Genomic DNA, 14,462 nt, shown 5'->3' with positions numbered 1-14,462 from the left:
GTGCCACCAAGAGATCTGACCTGGAGGGCACAATTACTGTCGCAGAGATTTACAGTGCTATTGGCTCTCTGACAGCGGGTAAAGCGACCGGCCCAGATGGGCTACCCATTGATCTCTATGAAACATTGTCCGATTGCCTATCCCCATTGCTAGAGTCATTTTTTACAGAAGCCCACACTGAAGGACATTTACCACAGTCGATGCTCGTGGTCAATATCATTGTCTTCCTTAAAAAGGGTAGAGACCCGGAGGACTGCGGATCTTATCGCCTGATCTCCTTCATCAACACAGATGCAAAGATCCTGGTTAAATGTGTGGTGCAACGGGTAGAAAAAGTCCTCACGCCTCTTATCAACAAGGACCAAACCGGGTTTATCCACGGTCAGCACTCATCAGACAACTTGAGAGGACTGTTACATGTTGTGCCCGGCCGGGACGACCCAAACAAAGTCATTTTGACGATCAATGCTGAAAAAGCATTCGATACGGTCAGATGGGACTTCATGTTCTGTGCCCTGGCCTCCTATGGCTTCCCAGAGTCATTCCTAGCACTAATCAGGTGTTTATACACAGACCCCTCAGCCTCAGTAACCACCAACATTATCACCCCTGCTCTATCTGAACTATACACCGACACCAGACAAGGATGCCCACTAATCCCCCTGCTGTACGCACTCTCCATAGAGCCACATTACTACCCTGCCTGCAGCTTTTGCTACATATATTCAGCCCTATGACTGGATACCAGGGGAACAGGTAAAAATAAGAGATTCTCCCACTTCAAACTGATTTCCCATGGGACCCTGGTCGGGTTGCCCTTTCCGTCTCCAGACTCATCAGATTAAATACCTTGGGATATATATCTAGGCCCTTTACTGAGCAAAATTCTGGAACTAAACTATCCCCTGACCCTTCTTAAGATTAAATCAGACCTGGTCAGATGAAACAATCTACCATTATCCCTCATGGGCCGCAGTAACGCAATCAAAATGAATTCCCTACCGAAATTCGTGTATCTGCAATAATGCTGTCTTGTGCTCCATCCCGCTAAATGTATGACCTGGACACCCACCTGACTATGGAGGGACAAAAAAGGCAAGGCTCCGGTTTTAGATACTGCAAGCCACCAGCGGTCACAGCGGATTAGCCTTTCTGGCCCGAGGAACCTACTATCAATCAGCCCAAATATGACGGGCTAAGCGATGGCTCGATGTGACAAGCTGGTGTTTTATGGAACTGTCACTGATGGCCCATACTCGCCATTTGAAATCCTAGCTATCCCGATGAATAAGCTACCCAAAATAATCAGATTGCCCCCTCTGTTGGGCCCAACACTGGCACAATGGCACAAAATGAGAGCTCTCTTGGGCCCGGACACCCGGGTCGCCCCGCCATGGATTAGTGTGAGGGCAATCTTATCACATTACCTCAAACACACATTACATACTAACCAGGACTCTCTCTGGCCAAGGTCATGGTGATGGATCTGTATGACAGAGAATATCCCAATGGCTTTCAGGAAGTCAGTCAGATCCTCCACCTACAAAAGATGGACTGGCTTCAATACCACACTCTGCTGGCAATACCACACACTAACATGACGGAACAATTGGTTCAAGCCAGACAGACTGCTGGAGAGCTTGTGATGTGGAACAAGACCCAATCGCATTCCCGCGCTTGTGGGAGTTTTACACTATCTGCAACACTAACAACACCAAGAGCAATCACACACTTGTGTCACAATGGTCCAACGATTTGGGATTCCTGCTGGACTAAGAAGACATCTGCGACTCCTTCGATGCCATACTGGCCACATCATGTAATATCCACAATAGGGAATTCCAATACAAACTGATACAAAGGCTATACTTTACACCTAGCAAAACTCTACTGGATGGGCCTAACTCAGACACCCTAGTGCTGGCGACTATGTGGGGGGCTAGGTACAATGGGACACGCATCCATATGCAGAGCTTCATCCACTCGCTTTAGGCGTTTTTCTAATTGGATCATACATGAATGGCGTACGGTTTTGGTTCATTAGTTACGTTCCAGCTTCCAAGCATCAGTTTAATTTTACTTAGGGTGATTGTGTGAGATTTAACTTCGTCTCTGGTATGATTATATAAGTTGAGGAGTGAGCTCAGCATGACATTCAGAGCTGCGATGGTAGGGGCCGCCAGCTTGATATTTTCATCCCGAAGTCTGTGGTGTAACCGAGGAGAAAGAGAGTTAAACCTTGAGCAGTCATTGCTAGGTGTGTCATTATACAGCTGCTTTGTGAGCAGAGGTGTTGCAGGTAAGATCCTGTCTGTCTGTACAGGCAACAACTTCTTCCATTAATAACATGCTTAAGTCATTTATGCAATTGCAGATACTCTAAAGCTGCTGCCATCTTACATCTGTATTTGAGCCGTTGGGAGAGAAAAAGTCAGTAATTCTTTTTCTCTGTGCCGGTGTCAACTTTTTACAAGGATTATTTCTGGTCTTTATTGGAGTCATTTATTGGAGACATTGGCCCTCATTAGGACTCCGGCGGAAAACCATGGTGCTATTAGCACCATGGTCGATGCCGGAGTCTGCCATGGAGGAATGGGGAATCACCACCCCATTCCAAGGTTGGCGGGGCGGTAATTCCCCATGCCAGTATGGCCCTTCCCCATTCCCATTTTTGCCCCATAGGGCATAATGGGAATGGGGAAGGCGGTAAGTACGGTACCGCAAATTGCAGTACCATACTTACCTCGAGAGTCCCTTTGCGGGCCCCTACCTTAACGGCTGGTCCAGACCAGCCGTTAAGGTCGGGAGCCGCAAAGGGCCCTCGTAGTAAGGCGTTAAGGGTTTAACGCCGCCGACACCTTTTACGGCGCTGTTAACCCCTTAACGCCTGGGTCCTAATGAGGCCCATTTTCAAGTTGTTCCTGGTGTCCAAATTATTTATCACGATTCTACCTCCACAAATTCCCCTGAAGTGGCAATAGGGTAAACCAGCTCCAGAGCGGCGTTGCAACTAATGGACTTGACAGAACAACAAGTGGACTCAGATTTACTTCACAGGTTATATTTACTGCTCTTAGCTGCCATTAACGACCTGTTACTGACCTCACGGCACTCTCTGCTTGACGCTCCATGCCATGAAAGTCAATTTCAAAGGGTTCAGTGTGTAACCCTGATCAGCTTCCCTACAAGGAACACTTGCTGCCGAACTTCACTGCCTGTATCCGCACTCACGGCACTCTCTGCATTAGCAAAGTTGTTTTCTGTGTCAAAAGAAAAAACACAAATAGAGCCTTTCCTGTACAAAACAAAGCCACCATGTCTATTCCCAAACAAAAGGATGTCTACCAAAAGATTTCACACAGAAAATAGCCTTCCCAAATAACCTGTCTTCTGATACTAAAGAAAAGACAAAAAAGGTTTGCCAAATAAAATGACAAAGGGGCAACGGAAAAAAAACACAACCTCGACTTCATTGCAAGAAAACAAATTGCTGTCTAAAATCCCTCCAAAACATCTCCATCTCCTAGTGTGGAAAAACTTTACCTTGTAGACTTATAGTAAATCTCAACCCATGAAGGAAACAAAAGGTTGCTGATTCCTTATATAGGTGTAGGATTTTCTTCCCTCTTGTGAACTCCCTTGAATCATTACAAGAGTTTCTAAATCCAACACACACTTGCCAATTTCAACCAAATAATCGGATGAGCTCTAAATACTGGCATGTGATTCATGATCTTGGCCAAGCTCACACGAGACTTTCAGCCATCACAGATTCACCTACAAATCAACCCAAAATCCTTTAGTTGAGCCTGAGATATTTCTTAGCTGGCTATTGAGAACATTTATACATAAATACATGTGTGTTGTCTGTTTTATGTAAATTTATATATGTATGTATATTTACACATATATATTTAATTACTACTATGGAGGGTAATTGTTAAGTGGGGAAAATGTAGAGTTGGGGTAATTATTGGGGGTATTTTATGTAAAATAGGGGTAGGATGCTAAATGTAGATATGGACATAAATTAAGAAGGGCATAGATGGGTGGTACCCTTCTGTGAGATAGCGGCATAGTGTGGCGCCCTGCCTCAGACCACCTAGTGACATGGGACCACCTACAGATGCCATCCTCTGGCCTCACACTCCATGTGGGTGGTACCTGAGTTTAGGTAATGTGTCTGCTGTGTCAGACTCACCCTTAAGGTCCTCACAACCCCTCCAAGGAAGGGTGAGCACAGGTAGCAGGTCCCTAGTCAGTTGGGGCTCATGCCAGGGGAATCCTAGTGAATATTAAAGGTAAACGGTTTACAAGATAAGTGTGTCATTAATGAAGAGGGGTCCCCATTGGGATCCCTATAATATACACTCTTGTGTCTGTGTCCATCGGTAATCTAAGAATTTAGGGTGTAGCCCATTTCCTGGTGGCAGTGATTTTATTTGGCAAGTGAAGCGCCCCTCCCTACACAGTGGGCCTGGGAGTGGGGGTGGTGGTGTCCATGGGAACTGTCCCTGTCTGGGGTGAAGTGGTGTGCATATTTATCCGGAGCAGGGCTGGAACACGGACTACATGTCTCCCCTCAAAGGCTCTATTAGCTAATCCCACATAGGCCCTCATTCTGAGTTTGGAGGTAAGTACCGTCCCTTACCGGCATGGCGCAAATAGCGTGTCCCTGCTGGCACAAGCCCGCTAATAAAGGACAATTAGGACTTCGCGGTCACGAGCTTTGCGCCATACCGGTAAGGGACGTAGCGCCATGCCGCAAAAGGCCACCAAAAAGCCCTTACCCGCATGAAGCTAGGCATAGTTTAAACCTCCAGCATAGTCCAATGCGACATTAGCAGTGACCGTAAATAGCGGTGACCGTAATGAGCAAACAACACTATTTACAGTCACCGTTAAATAGCGGAACTGGAAATAGCGCCATCGCACAGGAACGGGAAGGAGCACGGCGGCCATCTTTAAAAACACAATCCATTGCCATCCTCAGCACACAGGACACCTGGGACACTGGTGATCGATCGAAAAGGACATCCTACCATCCAAGAATGCCTAAAGCACTGAAGAAGGGATCTGCCTGCCTCCGAAAGGAGAGATTTAGCCAGGATGAACTGCAGATGCTCGTCGACACCTTGCATGAGCATGCAGGGGCAGTTTCAGCAGCAACCTGAGGAGGGAGGCAGTGTTGCGCAAAAAGGAGATTTGGGCACTAGTTGGCCAGAAGGCCAGTGCAGTGGGCAACACAACCAGCACGGTGAAGGATTGCCGTAAACTGTGGGATGATCTGCGGCTGAGGGTGCAGAACATTCTATCGGTAAATCGTACCCAGGCCTTGGAAACCGGAGGAGGACCAAGTTTTCCCATTAAGCTCACCCTGTGGGAGGAAACATGTGCGAGCATGATTGGCCCAGAATCAATAGAAGGCGTAGGAGAGATGGAGTGTGGCGCCATGACATCTGCTGATGGAGGTGAGTGTCCGAAGTAAAAACTGCTAAGCCAAATCTGATGAAAGTCAATGCCAATGTCTGTCCAAAGAGTGACGCCAACATCGGCCACACACATACTCCCTGTAAAGTATGCCGAAGCAAGTGAGACACATGCCGATGCCTGGTGCTAGGCCATAACGTACATGAAACATACCACACAAAGGTGGAAATACCATGAGGCACACGGTGTGCATGACCTAAATTGTGAGTATGTCAGACAGCACAGTACCTGGCCAACATCAGTGACACCGACATATGTCTGTATTTACCACCCATGTTTGAAATGACGTGCCCTTACCAACACAAATGCCTATTACCCACAATTGTGTGGATATGCAATCGTCCCTATGTATATATGATGCCTATCCAAGCATCACTCATGCCGTCCCTCTCTTTCACCCCCACAGGCAGTGATCATGACAGTGAAGAGCAGGACACCTGCACAGGCCAGACCCAGCAACCGCCCGTCTACATCCAGGGGACAAGGCAGGGGTGCCGTGTCCCAGCAAGCAAGCCACCACAGGGACACATACCACCTGCAACACCAAGGCCCATGGAAGGCACACCACCCCCACCCTACCCCCCAGTGTTCTGCCTGCAGACACCTGTCTGACATGCCATTCGGAGGAGTCCAGTGTGACTGGGGAGGTGGCAGCCACGGCACCCCTCGCAGTTGAATACATCCCAGATGACATCTGGGACACCTTTGAGGATGATTCAGTGGATGTTGTCCACACCCCAACACAATTAGCATCCCCCCAGGTATCCATGAGTGATACCGTTGATACCAACACCCCGGAGCAGTCTGGGCAAGACCACACCCAGGGACATATCAGTCCGGTATTCAGTCTCGGGGAGGATGAGCAGGCTGGGCATGCCAGCCAGATTCCCAGCACGGCCACAGGTGCAGCCGCAGGACCAGAGCAGGCTGACCTGCACACTGCACTCATCCGAGAATTTGTGCAGGACAACCAACAAGCCAGGGAGGAGTGGTGCACGGAGTTGACAGCACTGGGCCGGTCCTTCACAGATAACACCAACCAGCTCTATGAGGTGCTAGGGCGCATCGCTGATGCTTTGGAGGCAGGTCTTCCCAACCTACAGCCTCAGCATGAGGGGAGGGGGGTGAGGGTGAATGGGAGAGTTGTGGGGGAGGGGGAGTGGGGTGAGGGTGTGTGGGAGAGTTGTAGGGGAAGGGTGAGGGGGTTGAGGGTGGTAGAGGGTTTTGTCATTCACGTTAATATTGTTACTTTCAATACACCGGTTGTGTAAAAAAAAATAAACAGAGTTGACATTCATCATTGCACATGTGTCATTTAATCTTGCACAGTGCATAGTGTACATGTACCCCCACACCCAGTGCTCTATGTCCAACCATTAAGTCACCCTCGCCTGACATGTATGTCAGAAATATTGTGCGATCACTGACTGGCGCACAGCACGTCCCTCCTGTGCAACGCCACTGTGATGATCTCCTGCCACATCTTCATTATCCCCTTCATCATCATCAGGTGGTAGCAGTTCCATGCCAGGGGGCAGGGGCACATTCCGGCGGATGCACATATTGTGCAGCATTACACATGCCATGGTGATCTTGGCCACCTTCTCATGTCTGTAGAGGAGTGCCCCATCCGACCGGCTGAGGCAGCGAAATAGTGCCTTAAACAGGCCAATGGTCTGCTCGATTACCACACGTGTACGGGTATGGGAACGATTGTAGTCCTCCTCATGCCTGTTCTGTGGATTTCGGATAGGGGTCAGTAGCCACAGCTTCAAGGAATAGCCAGCATCACCTGCATGAGAGGGGAATGAAGGTAAATGTTCACAAATTCATGTTGGACAACTGTACAAGTCTCACATTCCTGCAGGTAATCGGTGCCCACATGCACATGTCCCTGGATGCATTGACCCCATTTCAGGTACCGCTATGTGTCCTGTGACATGGACTAATGGTGTGGATTGCATATTCAAGATGATACATGGTGTGCACTGACATCTTGTTGCACGTGCATCGTATATGCATACAGCAGTGTTGAAGTCAAATTAGTTATGTGTAGTGTTCTGTGAGATTTACTAGTAGGGAGCGTTGGCAGTAGTCTGTACAATATTGGGCATTCTGCGCTGATCATTCCCATGGTGACATGCAGCACTCCTATGGGTGTGCCGGCACGGTGACACACTGTGGAATCCGTAGTTGGTTCAGTTCAATGCACTCCCAGGGATGATTGTCCTGTGTGGTGATATGCTGGAGATAGCAACATAGTGTATATGCACTACATGGTGCAGGATGGCCTTACGGTGGGTGACGGCCGTTGATGAGTGGTGCATGTGTTGTGGGATGTGGGCTGGTTACCTGTTAGTCATGTAGTGATAGGTGTCGACCTTACTTCATCACTTTGGGAATTGGGTGTCATGTACCGTTTCTGATGCTTTGGGGCACAGTGTTTGGTGATGTGCACATCGTGCAGTCACATCAACATTCCCACCCAGGTGGAGTATGCATCCCCCACCCCACATTCCCACCGAGGTGGAGTATGCATCACCCCCCATTCCCACCCAGGTGGAGTATGCATCACCCCACCTCACAACCCCCATGCACTGCCATGGCCCAGTCAGGCAACTCACCAAGCAGTCAGGCATGTCGTCCAGCATGTCGCTCCAGGAAGCGTGGTAGCATGGAGTTCTGCAGCACCATAGAGTCATGAGTTGATCCAGGATATCGGGCACAGCAATGTGTGATGATCTTGCTGGCGTCACATACCATCTGCACATTGATGGAGTGGTATTGCTTGCGGTTGTGATACACCACCTCCATGGCGTGCGGGACCACCAACACCACGTGAATGCAGTCAAGGGCACCTACACAATTTGGCATGCCGGCCAGTGTATGGAAGGCCCCTTTTGTATCAAACATCTCCTGGGGAGTCCGTGGTAGGGATAGGTAGTCCTTTGTGTGCTTGAGGAGGGCATCCAGACTTGGTTCAGAATCCGGGAAAATAAGAGTTGTGATATGCCATGCATGTGCCCCACTGTGTGCTGGTAGGTGCCTGTGGAAAGGAAGTGGAGCACATACACTACCTTCAGTAGAGGGGGGATGGCGGTGCGTATTTCTATGAGGCTCACTATGTCGTCATGTATCAGTTCCACTATGGTGGTGATGGTGTCCCGGTCAAGCCCGTACAGGGTGTGGATCTGCTCAGGGGTTAGATTGAATGGCCTGGCTCTGATGCAAGGGATTATGGGCTGCTGGGGTGGTAATGGTGGGTGCACTGGTGGGGCATGCTGGGCCTGTCTCACCCTCCTTCTCCTCCTGCGTCTCCTCTGTGGTGGCGGCTGTTGTTGTTGTTGATGTTGTGGCAATGCAAGCAAGTCCTCCAGCTCCAGTAATGCTACTACTGTTGGAATCATTTTGGTGTGGGAGGGGGTGTGGTGTGTGGGGGTGCTCCTTTTGTACTGGGCCTGACTCCATTGCCTCCACCTGTGCTGATTGTGTGCACCTGTGGCAGTTTGGGACACTGCTCAGGGCTTTTTACGGCATGTCGGCGATGTCGGTATGTACGCTGTGCCAGTAGGCACTTTTTTTGGCTTCGTGAGGCTGTTATTTGCATGTCCGCCTCACTTGTGATCTACTCCGGTTTACAGCATGCCGCTAATGCCGGCATGGTGGGTCACGTGCACGCGACCAGACCGCTATTAATGGCATCATTATGATTTTACACAGTTTTACAATGTTGTTAATAGCAGTCTGGTTGGTCGGAATATGCCGTAGCGGTAATCGATGCCGGTATTCCTTTAACGGCATCGATTTTCCCTTTGCATCAACCTCGGAATGAGGGCCATAGTTTTTATATCTCACTTTATTGTACAGATTTCCCAAGGATAGATCTTGGGATGTGTCTAATAAATAGTTTATTCCTGAAGGTGTTTGTTTTATACACACAGACGAACATAGATTTGGTTCAAGTACTGTGTTTACCCTATTTCTCTTGACAAGAATAAACGTAATGTATTTACACATTCAAAAAAATCTGAAAGTTGAACTGCTACCATTAGGTGTAATGGATTCACAGCAGTATTTATTTCCTTCTTGAACTTCACCTCCCTCTCTCCCAAGTTAGCCTGAAGAGTCTGTTGGGTGATGCCACTGGCATTTCTGGTAGAGCCGGAGAAAACAAAAGGTGAGGGAGAGGGGAGTAGAAATGGAGGGGTGGAACAAAACAAGGCCTGATGACATTTCAGATAGTGCTGAAGGGGGGAAAAGTAAGGGGAGAGGGAGGAGAGAGGTGAGGTTGCTATCATACTAGGTCCAAGGATAATTCTGATAGAATAAGTGGAGGAGAAAGGAAAAGGGAGAAAGGGAGAGGAGGGGAGAACAGAGAGTAAGCAGTCAAAAAGAGTGGAGAAGCAAGAGGAGAGAGCAAATACAATTGCAGAAGTCAATAGTAACACATAATGTTGCAAGCCAGGATACAAGATGAAGATGGGAACAGCATGATTCAGGGCCACCATGAGAAATGGAGACACACTGTGAATCAATGAAGTCCATAAAAGTCAAATCCAGCATTGGCCACAAGTCGGTGATGGTGGAACCAGAATGTATCAGGACAGACTCCTGCAGAGGTAGGCTCGAGGGGTGAGGGCAGGGTAGAAGAATCAAGCAAAAATGGCAACCCCTCAGTGTAAGAAGTGGGGGGGGGGGCACAAGGGAACATCACTGGGGGACCAGAGGTGTGGGGATGGCATGTGGGGACAGAGGGAGTAAACACATGTTGGTGCTTGCTTACCTGCTGTCTGAGCAGGGTTTTGGGCCCTGGATCCTCTTGGTATGAACAGGTCCAAACAGGAATTGCCCTCTTTTGTCTGCCCTTCAATTCGGACACCCTTGATCTAAGAGTTAAGAGCAGGAAGGAAGAGGCAGGGCTAAGAAGGTGTCTGGTTCTTATGCCAGGTGACGTAGATCCACTTGCACCTGCTACCCATCTGCAAAGGAGAAGAGGATTCAGTTCTCCATAAGTAGGGAAAAAGAGCAGCAACCAGGAAGGCACCAGGTGGGCGGGGCTTGCTAAGTGGAGAAAAAGATCAGCAACCACGAAGGCACAGGTGGGCGGGGCTTAGGCCAGGTGACCATGATACACTTGCACCTGCTTCCTATCTGCAAAGGAAAAGAGGCTGGAGGGCTCCTTAAGTAGGGAAAAAGAGTGGCAACCAGGGAAGGCACCAGGTGGGTGGGGCTTGCTATGTGTGGAAAAAGATCAGCAAACAGGTAGGCACCAGGTGGGCGGGGCTTAGGCCAGTTGACCAAGATCCACTTGCACCTGCTTCCCATCTGCAAAGGAAAAGAGGCTGGAGGGCACCTTAAGTAGGGAAAAAGAGCGGCAACCCGGGAAGGCAACAGGTGGGCGTGGCTTGCTAAGTGGGGAAAAAGAGCAGCAAACAGGAAGGCGCCAGGTGGGCGGGGCTTAGGCCAGGTGACCAAGATCCACATTCACCTGCTCCCCATCTGCAAAGGAAAATAGGCTGGAGGGCTCAAGTAGGGAAAAACAGCAGCAACCAGGAAGTCACCAGGTGGGCGGGGCTTGCTATGTGCGGAAAAAGTGCAGCAAACAGGTAGGCACCAGGTGGGCGGGGCTTAGGCCAGTTGACCAAGATCCACTTGCACTTGCTCCCCATCTGCAAAGAAAAAGAGGCTGGAGGGCTCCTTAAGTAGGGAAAAAGAGCGGCAACCAAGAAGGCACCAGGTGGGCAGGGCTTGTTAAGTGGGGAAAAAGAACAGCAAACAGAAAGGCACCAGGTGTGCAGGGTTTAGGCCAGGTGACCAAGATCCACTTTCATCTGCTCCCCATCTGCAAAGGAAAATAGGCTGGAGGGCTCCTTAAGTAGGGAAAAAGAGCAGCAACCAAGAATGCACCAGGTGGGCTGGGCTTGCTCAGTGGGGAAACAGAGTGGCAACCAGGAAGGCACCAGGTGGGCAGGGCTTAGGCCAGGTGACCTAGATCCACTTGCACCTGCTCCCCGTATCCAAAGGAAAAGAGGCTGGAGGGCTCCTTAAGTATGGAAAAAGAGCAGCAACCAGGAAGGCACCAGGTGGGCGGAGCTTGCTATGTGGGGGAAAAAGAGCAGCAAACAGGTAGGCCCCAGGTGGGTGGGGCTTAGGCCAGTTGACCAAGATCCACTTGCACCTCCTCCCCATCTGCAAAGGAAAAGAGGCTGGAGGGTTACTTAAGTAGGGAAAAAGAGTGGCAATCAGGAAGGCACCAGGTGGGCGGGGCTTGCTAAGTGGGGAAAAAGAGCAGCAAACAGGAAGGCACCAGGTGGGCGGGGCTTAGACCAGGTGACCAAGATCCACTTTCATCTGCTCCCCATCTGCAAAGGAAAATAGGTTGGAGGGCTCCATAAATTGGGAAAAAGAGCAGCAACCAGGAAGGCACCAGGTGGGCTGGGCTTAGGCCAGTTGACCAAGATCCACTTGCACCTGCTTCCCATCTGCAAAGGAAAAGAGGCTGGAGGGCTCCTTCAGTAGGGAAAAAGAGCGGCAACCAGGGAAGGCAACAGGTGGGCGGGGCTTGCTAAGTGGGGAAAAAGAGCAGCAAACAAGAAGGCGCCAGGTGGGCGGGGCTTAGGCCAGGTGACCAAGATCCACATTCACCTGCTCCCCATCTGCAAAGGAAAATAGGCTGGAGGGCTGAAGTAGGGAAAAACAGCAGCAACCAGGAAGGCACCAGGTGGGCGGGGCTTGCTATGTGCGGAAAAAGTGCAGCAAACAGGTAGGCACCAGGTGGGCGAGGCTTAGGCCAGTTGACCAAGATCCACTTGCACTTGCTCCCCATCTGCAAAGAAAAAGAGGCTGGAGGGCTCCTTAAGTAGGGAAAAAGAGCGGCAACCAAGAAGGCACCAGGTGGGCAGGGCTTGTTAAGTGGGGAAAAAGAACAGCAAACAGAAAGGCACCAGGTGTGCAGGGTTTAGGCCAGGTGACCAAGATCCACTTTCATCTGCTCCCCATCTGCAAAGGAAAATAGGCTGGAGGGCTCCTTAAGTAGGGAAAAAGAGCAGCAACCAAGAATGCACCAGGTGGGCTGGGCTTGCTCAGTGGGGAAACAGAGTGGCAACCAGGAAGGCACCAGGTGGGCAGGGCTTGTTAAGTGGGGAAAAAGAACAGCAAACAGAAAGGCACCAGGTGTGCAGGGTTTAGGCCAGGTGACCTAGATCCACTTGCACCTGCTCCCCGTATCCAAAGGAAAAGAGGCTGGAGGGCTCCTTAAGTAGGGAAAAAGAGCAGCAACCAGGAAGGCACCAGGTGGGCGGAGCTTGCTATGTGGGGAAAAAGAGCAGCAAACAGGTAGGCCCCAGGTGGGCGGGGCTTAGGACAGTTGACCAAGATCCACTTGCACCTCCTCCCCATCTGCAAAGGAAAAGAGGCTGGAGGGTTACTTAAGTAGGGAAAAAGAGTGGCAATCAGGAAGGCACCAGGTGGGCGGGGCTTGCTAAGTGGGGAAAAAGAGCAGCAAACAGGAAGGCACCAGGTGGGCGGGGCTTAGACCAGGTGACCAAGATCCACTTTCATCTGCTCCCCATCTGCAAAGGAAAATAGGCTGGAGGGCTCCATAAATTGGGAAAAAGAGCAGCAACCAGGAAGGCACCAGGTGGGCTGGGCTTAGGCCAGTTGACCAAGATCCACTTGCACCTGCTTCCCATCTGCAAAGGAAAAGAGGCTGGAGGGCTCCTTAAGTAGAGAAAAAGAGCGGCAACAAGGGAAGGCAACAGGTGGGCGGGGCTTGCTAAGTGGGGAAAAAGAGCAGCAAACAAGAAGGCGCCAGGTGGGCAGGGCTTAGGCCAGGTGACCAAGATCCACATTCACCTGCTCCCCATCTTCAAATGAAAATAGGCTGGAGGGCTGAAGTAGGGAAAAACAGCAGCAACCAGGAAGGCACCAGGTGGGCGGGGCTTGCTATGTGCGGAAAAAGTGCAGCAAACAGGTAGGCACCAGGTGGGCGGGGCTTGGGCCAGTTGACCAAGATCCACTTGCACTTGCTCCCCGTCTGCAAAGAAAAAGAGGCTGGAGGGCTCCTTAAGTAGGGAAAAAGAGCAGCAACCAAGAATGCACCTCGTGGGCTGGGCTTGCTCAGTGGGGAAACAGAGTGGCAACCAGGAAGGCACCAGGTGGGCAGGGCTTAGGCCAGGTGACCTAGATCCACTTGCACCTGCTCCCCGTATCCAAAGGAAAAGTGGCTGGAGGGCTCCTTAAGTAGGGAAAAAGAGTGGCAATCAGGAAGGCACCAGGTGGGCAGAGCTTGCTATGTGGGGAAAAAGAGCAGCAAACAGGTAGGCCCCAGGTGGGCGGGGCTTAGGCCATTGACCCAGATCCACTTGCACCTCCTCCCCATCTGCAAAGGAAAAGAGGCTGGAGGGTTACTTAAGTAGGGAAAAAGAGTGGCAATCAGGAAGGCACCAGGTGGGCGGGGCTTGCTAAGTGGGGAAAAAGAGCAGCAAAGAGGAAGGCACCAGGTGGGCGGGGCTTAGACCAGGTGACCAAGATCCACTTTAATCTGCTCCTCATCTGCAAAGGAAAATAGGCTGGAGGGCTCCATAAATTGGGAAAAAGAGCAGCAACCAGGAAGGCACCAGGTGGGCTGGGCTTGCTAAGTGGGGAAACAGGGCGGCAACCAGGAAGGCACCAGGTGGGTGGGGGGCTTAGGCCAGTTGACCAAGATCCACTTGCACCTGCTCCCCATCTGCAAAGGAAAAGAGGCAGGAGGGCTACTTAACTATGGAAAAAGTGCGGCAACCAGGAAAGCACCAGGTGGGCGGGGCTTGCTAAGTGGGGAAAAAGAGAAGCAAACAGAAAGGCACCAGGTGTGCAGGACTTAGGCCAGGTGACCAAGATCCACTTTCACCTGCTCCCTATCTGCAAAGTAAAATAGGCTGGAGGGCTCCTTAAGTAGGGAAAAAGAGCAGCAACCAGGAAGGCACAAGGTG

Source organism: Ambystoma mexicanum, chromosome 1q (genome assembly GCF_040938575.1).
Source record: "Ambystoma mexicanum isolate Mex_15411 chromosome 1q, UKY_AmexF1_1, whole genome shotgun sequence".
In the NCBI taxonomy this organism is placed as follows: domain Eukaryota; kingdom Metazoa; phylum Chordata; class Amphibia; order Caudata; family Ambystomatidae; genus Ambystoma; species Ambystoma mexicanum.
Note: the sequence above shows the minus strand (reverse complement) of the source record.